This window comes from Macaca nemestrina, chromosome 9 (assembly GCF_043159975.1).
Source record: "Macaca nemestrina isolate mMacNem1 chromosome 9, mMacNem.hap1, whole genome shotgun sequence".
NCBI classification, from domain to species: Eukaryota; Metazoa; Chordata; class Mammalia; order Primates; family Cercopithecidae; genus Macaca; species Macaca nemestrina.
This window is the reverse complement of record NC_092133.1, coordinates 134,876,515-134,888,553: the sequence shown is the minus strand read 5'-3', so window position 1 is coordinate 134,888,553 and position 12,039 is coordinate 134,876,515. Positions and strand designations below refer to the sequence as shown.

The following is a 12,039-nucleotide window of genomic DNA, read 5'->3' as shown; positions in this document are numbered from 1 at the left end:
ACCTGTTGCTTCAAGTTTTCTGTTGCACAATTTATTTTGAAGGATGTTATTCTCTGATGTTATATCTAAATTTTGGAAAGAAATATTAAGAATGTGGATGCTCAAGAATCAGAATTTGAAAAAACAAAACAAAAACAAGTCTTGTTTCCTTTTTAAAGTAATCTGTTGCAAGAGTTTTTTGTGTGTAATGGTATTGCTTTTGGAAGTATAATTCTTTTCATTTTAGACTGAAACAGTATTGTTTTGGACAAAATTAGAAAGTATATTCATTTTATTCTTTCATTATGCCTTGATGTACATACGAACATCTATCTAGCTGTCAGGATTTTTTTTTTAAGTCTGTTCTGTGCCCTGAAAGGGAAGTTTGAAAAAAAAAAAAGTTGTGGCATTTCACCACTCAACCCTCAAAGTGAGAGGTGAAAGACACACACACACAGTTTGCAGAGCAATCTCATCTGTTTCCACTTCCTGCTGTGCAGCAGTACCACCAAGAACCCTTGCCTTATTTCTCAGCTTCATGTATTTTGCTTTAAATGATATACACAGGCTGGCTATTCGAAAACAGTTTCCCCCGCCCCTCTTTGAAATCAGTGCTGTGTTGATATTGAAATTGAGGTACATCTCATCTGAGCAGTGCTTTGGTTAGTTTACCACTTAGAATCAACTCATCTTGTTCTATGCTTTTGCCCAGGGCAGTATCACACAACATGTAGAAAATTAATAAATGTATATTGATAACTATACTTACAGAATGCTTCTAGTGAATATTTAGAAAGCTTACTAGGCCTAAATCCAGGAGCTAAAAGGGGAAAATTGTGTTTACTTTCAACGTATGGACAGTGACTGTCCCAATAGTGGCAGTTTGTAGCTTAAAAAAATTGCGCCAAAATTCTAGGATTACATTTTTCTTTTTTTTTTTTTTTTAAATTTATTTATTATTATTATACTTTCTAAAGAAAAATCTTCAAGAAGTTTTAAGATCTTATTAGTTGAATTACCAGAAAGATTAAAGCATAGGAAATTTCCTTTAATCTGATGTTCTATGAATCTTTGAAATGTTCATATTTTTGCTCAGTTTAATATTGTTTGAATAAATCAAAGAATATTTTATTAAAATAAAGATCGGCTCTGAAGAACAAATTCAGTGCAAAGTACTTCAAAACTTACGAGATAGTAAGGTAATTTTTATTGACAAGTAGCATGGTATATTGTGGGAAGGCAGATTTGGCAAGTCCACACAGTTATAATTCCAAGTATGCCATTAAAATAGCCACAGGAGAGGTAGGATCAACATGTTCTGAATTGTCAAATGAATGAGAAATCCTGAGTCATAAGTGAAGTTTTCTCATTAAGTTACAGTATGTTTATAAATTTCAAGACTGTGATTTTATAGTAGCTATGAAAGTATTTTAAGATAAATGAAATATATTAAAATAAGCTTAAACTCAAATAACTTAATCATTACTTATTATGGAAGGTATCTAGAACATTATTTTTTGTTGTTTTTCTTTATTTTATTTTATTTTATTTTATTTTATTTTATTTTATTTTTTGAGACAGGGTTCTATTCTTTCACGCAGGCTGGAGTGCAGTGGCACAATCTCAGCTCACTGCAGCCTCCACCTGTTGGGCTAAAGCCATCCTCCCACCTTAGCCTCCTGAGTAGGGACCACAGGCATGCATCACCACTCCTGGCTAATTTTGTTTTTCATAGCACATTACGTTACTGATTTCCCAGTGTATAAGTAACCAAGATGCTCAAACAAGCAAATATTTTCCTTGAGGGTGACTTAGTATAAAAAAAGAGAAAGAACAAAGAAATTAGTTCTGAAGGTGCATTTTTCTAAAACCCATTTCAGTATTTGATAGCTCAGATCATATAGAAGTTTTAGCCAAAATGCTGCATATTTTATTAATATTCTTGTATTCCATCCTTGCCTTCACTGTTTCATAAATTATTTAGTTAAATGGTATTTTTTACCATGTTTCCTGAAATGTCATTGATTTTAATCCACCTGAGAAGTCATTACCTAAATCTGTATTGAGAAAGAAATTTGTCTTTAAAGATTAATAGTTGCTTTTATTATTTAATTTCCCTTTAACTGCTATACTTTGATGTACTTTATAGCGTTTTTGTTTGTTTTGTTTTTGTGAAAGAAGTAGATTCTGGCAATTGATTTCCATTTGCAACCTACCTCCCTGATTAAAAGAAAGTCATTTTAAGAGAACATATTTGCTTTGGATTCAAACAATTTAAGGGCCGGGGAGCGGGTTGGGGGCTTATATTTAAAGGTATCAGCTAGTCCAGATGGCCATCTAGCTTTTAAAATTGCCGCCAAGCAACTTAAATATGTTTCGTTCTTCAAGAGATTTGGAAGCAATACAAGACATATTCTACTAATGTTCTGAAAGAATAAAGAAAGGGAGAGGAAGGAAAGAAGGGAGGGAGGCAGGAAGGGAGGGAGGGAGAGAATGCTTATAAATGAAATAAGTAATACGTCTATATTTTTCTTCCCAACATTTGCCCCACATTTTAAAAAATTTTAGCCATCGTCATATATGTGATCTTAAAAAGTCACTAGATATTTTTGGGACTTAGTTGGTTTACCTCTAAATACAGGAATTTCAGTTGATCTCTACAATGTCATCATAGCATAGAAATCTGCTCTGCATAATTTTATATCAAGGAATGCTATGTTGTCTACCAAGCATGAAACTTTGGAACTAGAGGAATTCATGAGCATCTAGGGAACATGTTCTGAGCTACACGATTCTGAATCACCTAGAGTTTGGTAGTAAGTGTTTTATGTTATATTCAGATATCTGCAAAATACATCTAGCATGTGTCCAAATATTTAGCAAATAAAGATGTCTCATGTGTGCTGAGAATTTTACTCTTTTGGTAAAAGAATATTTTACAAAATTCCACTTAATGCAGATCTTGCAAATGAAAAGAAAAATTAACAAATCACTTCTATTGTGATTCCTGATTTTAACTTACATTGAAATTGATGGTCACATACAGATAATAGTCTAAAAACTCAACCACATACTCATATGTTTGCAAAGATTCAGGATTTGGGCATTATGTAGATAGAATGTATAAGGCTTACTAATCTAAGACTTTTCAGTCAGTATTCCAAATATGATAGCAGTCACCCAGTTGGGTTCCTCCAATAAACTTATTTATTCTCACCCAGTCTCCCTTTCATGATTTTAATAATCATTTCCATTGGAATTTCAATAGTATTAAATAAATTGTGAATCACACAGGAATAACTCCAACCTTTGTAGCAAGAATACGAGCTTAAATATGTTATATATTTTCTAGCTTATTATCCTCCTGGAATTTTTGACAGAGATGCCTATACAGGAAAATGCACTAGCCTCCTAAAATGTGAACAAACTCTTAAGAACTTACTATAGATTTAGATCATTTAATTACATTTTCAGTCACAGAGGCTTATGAGAAGTAGGTTATTAGATTCTGCTTCAATGCTCTATCTTTAAAATGTTTATTTTCCCAATTTCCGTTGTTCTTATGTTTTCCTCAGACTTCCACTGTTAGTATTCTAATGCATCTTCACAATTACATCTTTCTCTATTAAAGCAAGACTTCTGGAGGTTTTCTCTGGAGTGGTGGTTTTTACCCCCAAAGTTAGTTATTTACTAGTTGACTTATGTAGGGTCAAGTCAGTAGAGGAATCTCACTTTATTCTACATAAATATATGCATGAAACACCTAAAAGAGATGTAACAGACTTTATATACTTGACACACCCTACTGGAAATGTCACTGCAGTACATATTAGATTCAAAATTACTAAACCTGCCTTCTCTAACCCTATCTTCCTGTTTTTATCTCTCAAAAGGACAACTGTGAATCTCTTTTCTCTAAATGTAAAATAAAATAATGTATATCACATAAGTATAATTATATTTGACTAATATAAGCCAAACTAATTTATAATTTATAATTTTATCATAGCCATTTCTCTTTTAGTTGACAACTTTTGTTTTGACATGAACCACAGATCTTGGACATCAAGTTTTTAGATATTTTCACTCATGGGCTCTATATTTTTCTAACACTGCTATTTTAAACTTCTTTCTCAGATTTAACTTTTTGATTCCTCCCTTTAGGTAAATAAGTATTATTTTAAACTTTCAGACATTTTTATGTATCTATAAGTGTAAAATAAATGTGGAAAGAAGCACAAAAGAATTTCTTTTTCTTCCTTCTTTTTCTTCCTCCTTTGTGAAACTCAAAATAGCTGAATTGATTTACCTCCAAATATCTACATAGAGTTTAACTTTGAACAGACTTGAAACACACACAAGGTTTTCAGAAACTTGTAAGTGACCAACGACATAGAGGAATAACAAAAGTCATCTTGAAACTTTAAATACACTGGTTTTTGCCACAGACATTTTAATTTACTAGCTGGAGATAGAAACCTCTGAAACAGCCATTTGTCTTTTAGTTAAAATGCAGCCTCGTAAATACACGCATCTGTCCTGTGTATGTTTTTTTTTTAATCCCAAGTAGTATCATTTGTAAAATAGTTTTCATGATATGTTTTACCATTCACTAAAGTATTTCAACGTTCTTTCTTTAGAAAGTAGAATCTTGCAGATTAGAATAACTGTGTTGAAAGCATAAGAAATATCCCTTTACAACTGAGGAGATATCCTGTTTCATCCTTGGGTTTTATATGATTTAATAGAGGTATTGCTGTCATGCAGATAGTACCATTTAAATAACTTCATTCAAGGCCTTGATGGGCCTTTTGTAATCATTCTCAGGGGGAATCACTACTATATCCAGTTCAGTCATATATATTTTAAATATGGAATTATTTTAGCTAAATATTCCAGGTTTGTGTTTAGCCAGAGACAATTTAAGTTAAATTTAGGAAATACCTTTGAAAAGTTTAATTTTCTCTTTTTCACCTTTAGTGATGTATTAATCACTAACCTTTGAATTGCTGGTGTGTTTAAGGAAGAATGTTATAGATGTGGGCCCAATACTTTCATGCAAATGACACTATTGCTGCTCATAGCCTTAAACACAGTCTTCATATGTACTTATTTGAACTGCTTCCTCTCTACCAGAGCAGTTTTTCCATCCTTTTCTGTTATCAGTTGAAGAAAGATCTATTTTTGAAATTTTTTCCCATAACTAAAATGAGGTGGATTAACTTTGGCCATGAAGCCAAGCATTGTGAAGATGGAGATGTAAAAGTCAACACTATTAAAATCAACCACTCTCTGGGGGCCTGTTCTCCTTTTGATAGACTCAGAGTGTTCATTAGTTCTTTTGAATTTCTATGGGAGATCTGTGGGCAGAACCAAACCAGGAAATAGTTGCCTCCTAACTTTGAAAATACCGGGGGACCACATTGACACTTTCCACTATGTCATTCTGCTGACCCTTGAGCTCTGCTTTTATCTTCCTTCAATGAATCATTCCACTGTGGTTTTAATTAAGAAAAATCATGTTGTAGGGAGTGAAATGATCTGGAAAGGATCAAGCCAAAATTTATACCTAACTGGCTATCTTACAAACACAACGGATTTTTTTCCTGCATAATTCATTCCTTAAATTTTAAAAAATACCCTTAAGGAGAGGGGGGAAACATCATTTTTACAAAAATATTTTAATTAAAATCGTACCATGTTCACTTACTAATTTTATCAGAGGTATACAATTAAACAATTCATCATAGGCAATAAACACTCTGGATTGTCTAACACTGTCTAGAGTCCCCTAATCATTTAAAAAAAAATAGTTTCGCTTCTTTTGAAGCTCCTGTTTTTGTTTCCTGGGTGCTGTGATGAAAACCAAACAGAGCTGATATTTTCTTAGAATAATAAGCAACTTAAAATTTGAAGTTGTTTTGTAACTGTAGTGTCTTACCTGACTGCGATAGTCTAAAGAGATGGTTCTAGAAACTGAATTTGTTACTCTTAGAATTGTGTAGACTATTTTAAAGACATGACAATATGTTGGAAAAAATGGTTATTTCCAGGGAGTTTCTTCAGATTAAAAAATGGGTTAAATATAGTAATAAGCGTAATAGAGGACTTTAGTAAAACTAAACACTTTTTAACAGTTTTAAGAACTGGGTGAGCCCAAGAAGCTGAACTGGAGTCGAAAACAAACTCGTTCAACAATAGAGAAGAAAGGAAAACGGAAGCAACAGAGAATGGAGCTGTCTTCATTGCATGATTAGAGTTAAATGCAAATATGTGATGTTCGGTTTAAATGAATTTAATTGATCCTAGAAAATAGTCCAGACTTTAGATGCTACATCTTATACTATTTCTGTAGTAAGCCAGATATTGTTAAATGAAATTATATCAATGTAACTGACTAATAGAAGCTAAGTTTGAGAGGCCTAACATATTCAGGGAAATTTTTCATTATATAAGCAAGTGATTTGAAGCAAGTGATGGCTTTCATGTTTATGTTTTATAAGTTTTATAAGTTAATATCAGCTCCTGAAAATACAAACCACAACTACATTTTAACATCATGTATATAAGTCTACTTTTTCTAAAAAAAAAGAAAAAAATCTACCTGAGGTAAGTAGAAATTTACCTCTGGTGCACAGTTCAGATGGGAATATTTCAAGGACATGATAATAATGGGGTTTTTATTTTTTTAACCTAACCATGAAAAATAAAGTCCTATTTTATAACTATGCAGACTGAAACAATTTAAGATCCTTATTATTGGCTCATTGATTATTTATTTAATTCTATCTTTTGATCGCATATTCTCTACAAAGTGCAATGGTAAGATGCTTGGGACACAATGTAGAGAAAATAAAAATTGTGGGTGGGTAGGCAAATAGTCTAATATAATTCAGTGACATTTACATTCATGAGCCCAGTTGGCAAAAGGCATCTTATTTTTCGTTAAGTGTAGGAAGAATCATAGAGTGATTCTTAGAGATCACTGGTTCCATTTACAGTGGCCATGTAAATTCCTTAAATTCAAACGCAGTCCTTTGAAGGCCCTCAGGGACAGGATGTTGAGGGAAGAGAAAGAACCCTATCAGCCTCCAAGTGAACAGGAGAGTGCTCCCTGGCACGAGGTAGTGCCTGAACCTGGCCAGAGGAAAACTCAGCCCAGAAATGTGTACAGCGGGAAGGGGAGCACTGTGGGAGCCGCCTCCTGGGGATGAGGTCTGCAGTGCATCTAAAGAGTGTTAAAAGTAGAGGGGAGAGCGTGGACTTGGTTGGAGAGCTGGGTTAGCCTCAGACACTTACCAATTATTTGTTATTTGGCAAATGATGTAACTGAGACTCTGTCTTCTCATTTATGTTATGAAGATTACAGTCTCATGTTGGTTAAGAAAATCAAACATGCACAAAGCTAGGTGATGCCCCAAATGCGCTGAACAGGTCCCACAAATAGGATTTTAGATTTGGCGAATCTCTCTTTACTAAATGTTCGCACACTTAAATACTAAAAACATTTTTTGCTGATAGAATCTCCATGGAAAATTCATCTCTGGACACATCTTCAGGCCCCAGGGAACTTTCAAGGGAACATTTAACTTTTCCAGTAGGCAAGAAGGATGATACAAGAGAAGTTTAATTCCTTTGAAAAATCTATGGGTGATGGATATTATTTGAATTACAATGAATGATCAAGAAATATTTCCTTCTGTCTACGTTTTTTCTGTCCATTTTCATAGCATCTAAAATATTCGGTTAATACAATTTGAGAATATCTAATTTACCACAAAGGATAAAAATCAACAGATTGTATATCCTGGAGTATGTTTACTGTAATTTCCAGTATAAAGTAAAAGGTTAGCCAAGTGCTAAGCCATTTGCCATGTAATTTTTAAAGTCCTCTACAACTGAAAAATTGTTTCCATTGCTTTATGGAAAAAGAGCTTCAGAATGATCAGAATGACTTCTCCATGGAAATTGATATACAATACAATCCATTTTTTTTCTCTTTTCAATGAAATTGCTTTCTAGTGTCCAATGGCTAGCTCCACAAAAAATTACTTGCTCCAGTATAAAAATGAATATATCATTGGGTAGCATCTGGAATTCTAGCAATTGAACTCAAGTATACCTCATCCTTAAGGTCTCAAGCTACATCGGAATATTACAAATAACACACTAGTAAAATATCTGGATGTTGGTTTTTTGATTGTGCTTTTGTTCTTTGAAAACATTGAATTAGCCAAAGTTGACTTTTAAATTTTGAAATAAGTGCTTAGAATGTACTTTTTGTCCTCTTCTTTTTCCATTTTATTTTCTTCATTTCTGGGAATCTAAACCAAACCAAACATGATAATTTCAGAAGAGATTAACTTGATTTTTTTCCCTTTATCAGTAGCAGACTCTAACTTACCCACCTTTCCCACTATTTCTTTGAGTTAGGATTTGAACAATTTAAGCCTTCACATTTGGAATTTTATCTCTTTTAATCTTTGTAAATATTATGAGTAAAAATCAGGAAATGCCTCATTGGTACCCTGGGTTTCTCAGACAACCCACTGATTTATGGTCTTGAGACCATAAACTCATTTTCCTTACATGAATGATATTTCCACATCCACAACAATACCACCAAATATGTGTATCTAGCACTGACTAACTGCAAATCCTCAAAGTGAACCACATGCATTTTAATATTGCATAGTTTGCTGATTTATTATTTCCCTTAATGTACATAGTTCACATTTTTTGGAAGAATTCCACAAAAGAAAGAGAAAAGGAAATCTAATCTAAAATTACTATTTTGAAGGGGATAGCAGATTGAAAATGAGAATTTTGAAAGTTTCAATACCAGTGGGGAAAGCATTTGCTAGAGTTTAGAAGGACAGCATTTGGTACTTACAGGGGACCGCCAGGGGCCTGGAGAACTGATATCCTGAGTCTTCTTGAAGAGAAATAGAGGTTGTTTCATTAAGTGCAAAAGCATCGTTCTTAATTTGAAAACTGTGGGCAGAAACAGAAGCCCAAGATTAATTTTTCCATTGCTAACTCTAGAGTCTTGGCCACTGAAGTCTGAAGATACTTTCTTTGAGAATGCATATTATTTTACTCACAACTAAAACATTTAAGTATCTTAGCTGATCAGTGGAGTGAGATTAAAAGGTTTCTTTTTTGAATCATCAGACAGAGATGCACAAGAGAGAGAGCACACAGGGTGTGTTCAGAAGGGCTTGCTAAAGTGCTCGGCGCTCAGCATTAAAAGTGTGATGTTTATACACCACCCTGATAGAAAACACTGCTTTCCAAATCCTAGTCACATTTTAGGATTAAGTCACAAATTTTAGGATTTCCTAAAATCCTAGTTTTGTTTTACAACACACAAAAATATGTGTTTTAAAAGTCACTGGATGGAAGGAAAGAAAGAACAGATTCAGCCAACCGCTACTAGTTTATTATAATTGTCCCTATTGGGACAAAATTCGTAACATGCTACTCTGAAACTGATTACCTTCTCAATTCTGTCAATAGCAGATAATTGAGCCTCAACAGCACCAATTCAAAATAGTTTAGGTCTTGCCCCTGCCTGATTATGTAACAGAAAAGCACAAAGTTTGAGGGGTGACGCGGGAGGTGGTTATTTTTCTAGGAAACTTCCTTCTCTTCTACGAATGTGTGAATGGGTAAGGACAGTGAATCTCTGTTTCTGATATAAATATTAGGGGTAGAGGCTGAGTAGAAGACCCTCTTTTTGTTTTCAGTAGCTCCTTCTCATTCACCAATGGTAAGGGAGACTTGGCTGTCAACTATAAGTGTACACATGTATATCTTTATAGAGTAGAGATAAGTCTGCATATAAAAAAATCTGCCATAAGTGATAGAGTAGAAAATAATATCCTACATACCAGAATGTTCTCCTAAATTAGACATCTTACAGGTATTCAGCATTCTTTCTATTTCCAAATTGTTCCCACTCCCTGTTTTTTCATCACCCCTTTTTTCCTCATTAGCTCATTGGAAATACATATTTTTAGTTTAATGTTTGTTTGCTTTTTTCTTTTTCTGCAGAGAAGCACATATGTATAAGATGTACGCAATGATTTCTCAAGGAAAAAATGTGTTTTAAAAGTACAGCATGGCTGGTGGTTTCAAAACACGTAGTCATTCTTCTCACTACAACAGAGTAAGATAAGCAGGGTAGATCTGTTATTTCCAAATTAAAGGCGATTAAACTAAGATATATGGAGAGATGACATGGCATGTGAGGTTTATAGGGCTAGAAATTGCAGAACCATGTAGAACTCACATTTAACTACGGTACAGCAATGGCACACTCTATCCTTATAATGACATCCTGTATAATTTAGTATGCTCTGTACCTCACTTTAAATGTAGCATAAGGATGAAGCAGTAGAAAATGAACACCGGGCCTTTTAATAATGAGGCTCAGGTTTGCTATCTTAATTTCAGGAATTAGGAATAGGAGGGATGCTAAGGAGACTGTTTAAATTTTTAAAAAGTTCTCTCTATGCCTGATACAGATGCAAATTGCTTGCTCATTACATTCTATCAACCTTTTTAAACAAGTTTACTAAAACAATCATTCTCTGACAGTAAGACAGCTTACCTGCCAAGCTTGACATTTCTCTAACCAAATCAATATTTCAATAGCTTCCAACTATAAATCTGATGTTGATTTGAATTCTAGGGAGTAATGAATGATCCAATTAGAAAACAAACAAAAAAAGTAAAAAAAAAATTAATTAGAGTGTTTATTCTTCCTTGATGATAAGGAGTCCTTGACAAGACAGAATGCTGTTGCCAGCAAGCCTCCTTCTTTACGTGTAATCGATCTTGGAAGTTAAAGGTTTGTTTGCATTTTTAACGTTGAGAGTTAAGTATATTCCTTTGATTGAGCTGTTAAGTGGCAGCTCACCTACCCCAGAGTTTATTATTCCTTTGTGTCTGAAATGTGCAGGAATTTTCTGCCACCTGAGGTACACTTACAGATGAACATAGACATGGTAAAAAAAAAAAAAAAAAGTACTCAATGCATTCCCTGCCATATAGGAGGACCCTTGAAAGGTCTGTTGAGCGAATAGTAAATGTTGTTGCACTTCTTTTGCTTTTACAAGTTTCTTTTGGGGAGTCTAGAATTTGATAAACAATCAGACCCATTGTGTTGTTGATTGTGTACCTAATGTGATCAAAACTCTTTTCGAAACAAACCAGATTGAGATTCCAACAGGTTAGGTCTATTAAGGACAAATGATTGAATAAATAGGTTTCTCTCTCTCTCTCTCTCTTTCTCTCTCTCTCTCATACACACACACACACACACACACACACACATTTATTTATTTAAAGTTCATTTAAAATGCTAAGAATAAAGGATAAATGCTCAGGAGATGTCACAGTGTATTGTGTACATTAATTCCTTCCTTGCTTTATGAACTAGCAATACCTGTGAACGAGCCAAACCTAGAAGGCTCATGAAAATGTGGTTGTGCTGAGAGAATAACGCTGATTCACAAGTATGAGGAAGAACAGAAGATAGGAATGGATCCCCAGTGGGTCCTGCAAGGATATGCCCTAGCTTCCCTGGGACATTAGGAGAATGAGGTGGCATTATTCAAAGATGTTATGCATACTAGGGTAAAGAGTTTTATTCCACACGCAGTAGGATATCACTGAAGGTTTTGAGCCAGGGCTCAGAATTTAAATTTTGAAAATTTGCAACATGTTGTGACCAACTGAAGCTAAGGGATGATTAAAATAAGAGAAATGGTTAAGACACTTAGAAAAACCAGGGTCACGGTGTTGGAAGGTCTGGACAGGAGAAGCTGCAGTAAATATGTAAAAGAGACAGATGCAGAAAATAAATCTGGGTCTAGAATTAAAATAACTCCCATTCGCCTGACAAACATACTTCATTTTTGACATAATTCTCAGGATGCTACAAGGAGCTAATGATATTTGTACAAAGGACATTATATTTGTAAATATATAATAGCAGTATTTTCTCATGGGGCTCCAAAGTTGTATATTTTGTTTATCTTCGAACTAGTAAGA

The 12,039-nt window shown here is 34.0% G+C and overlaps 1 long non-coding RNA gene across 8 annotated transcripts in view; it reads right to left on the bottom strand.

Moving 5' to 3' along the window:
* Positions 1 to 9,541, bottom strand: part of LOC105494337 (uncharacterized) — a 37,091-nt gene extending 27,550 nt beyond the window's left edge. For 6 of the 8 annotated variants that reach the window (XR_011608292.1, XR_011608286.1, XR_011608291.1 and 3 more), the window contains exon 1: positions 8,873 to 9,073. This is a non-coding gene — a long non-coding RNA (uncharacterized lncRNA). The other 2 variants (XR_011608290.1, XR_011608289.1) reach the window with 2 other exon arrangements.
* Between the last annotated feature and the right edge of the window lie 2,498 nt (positions 9,542 to 12,039).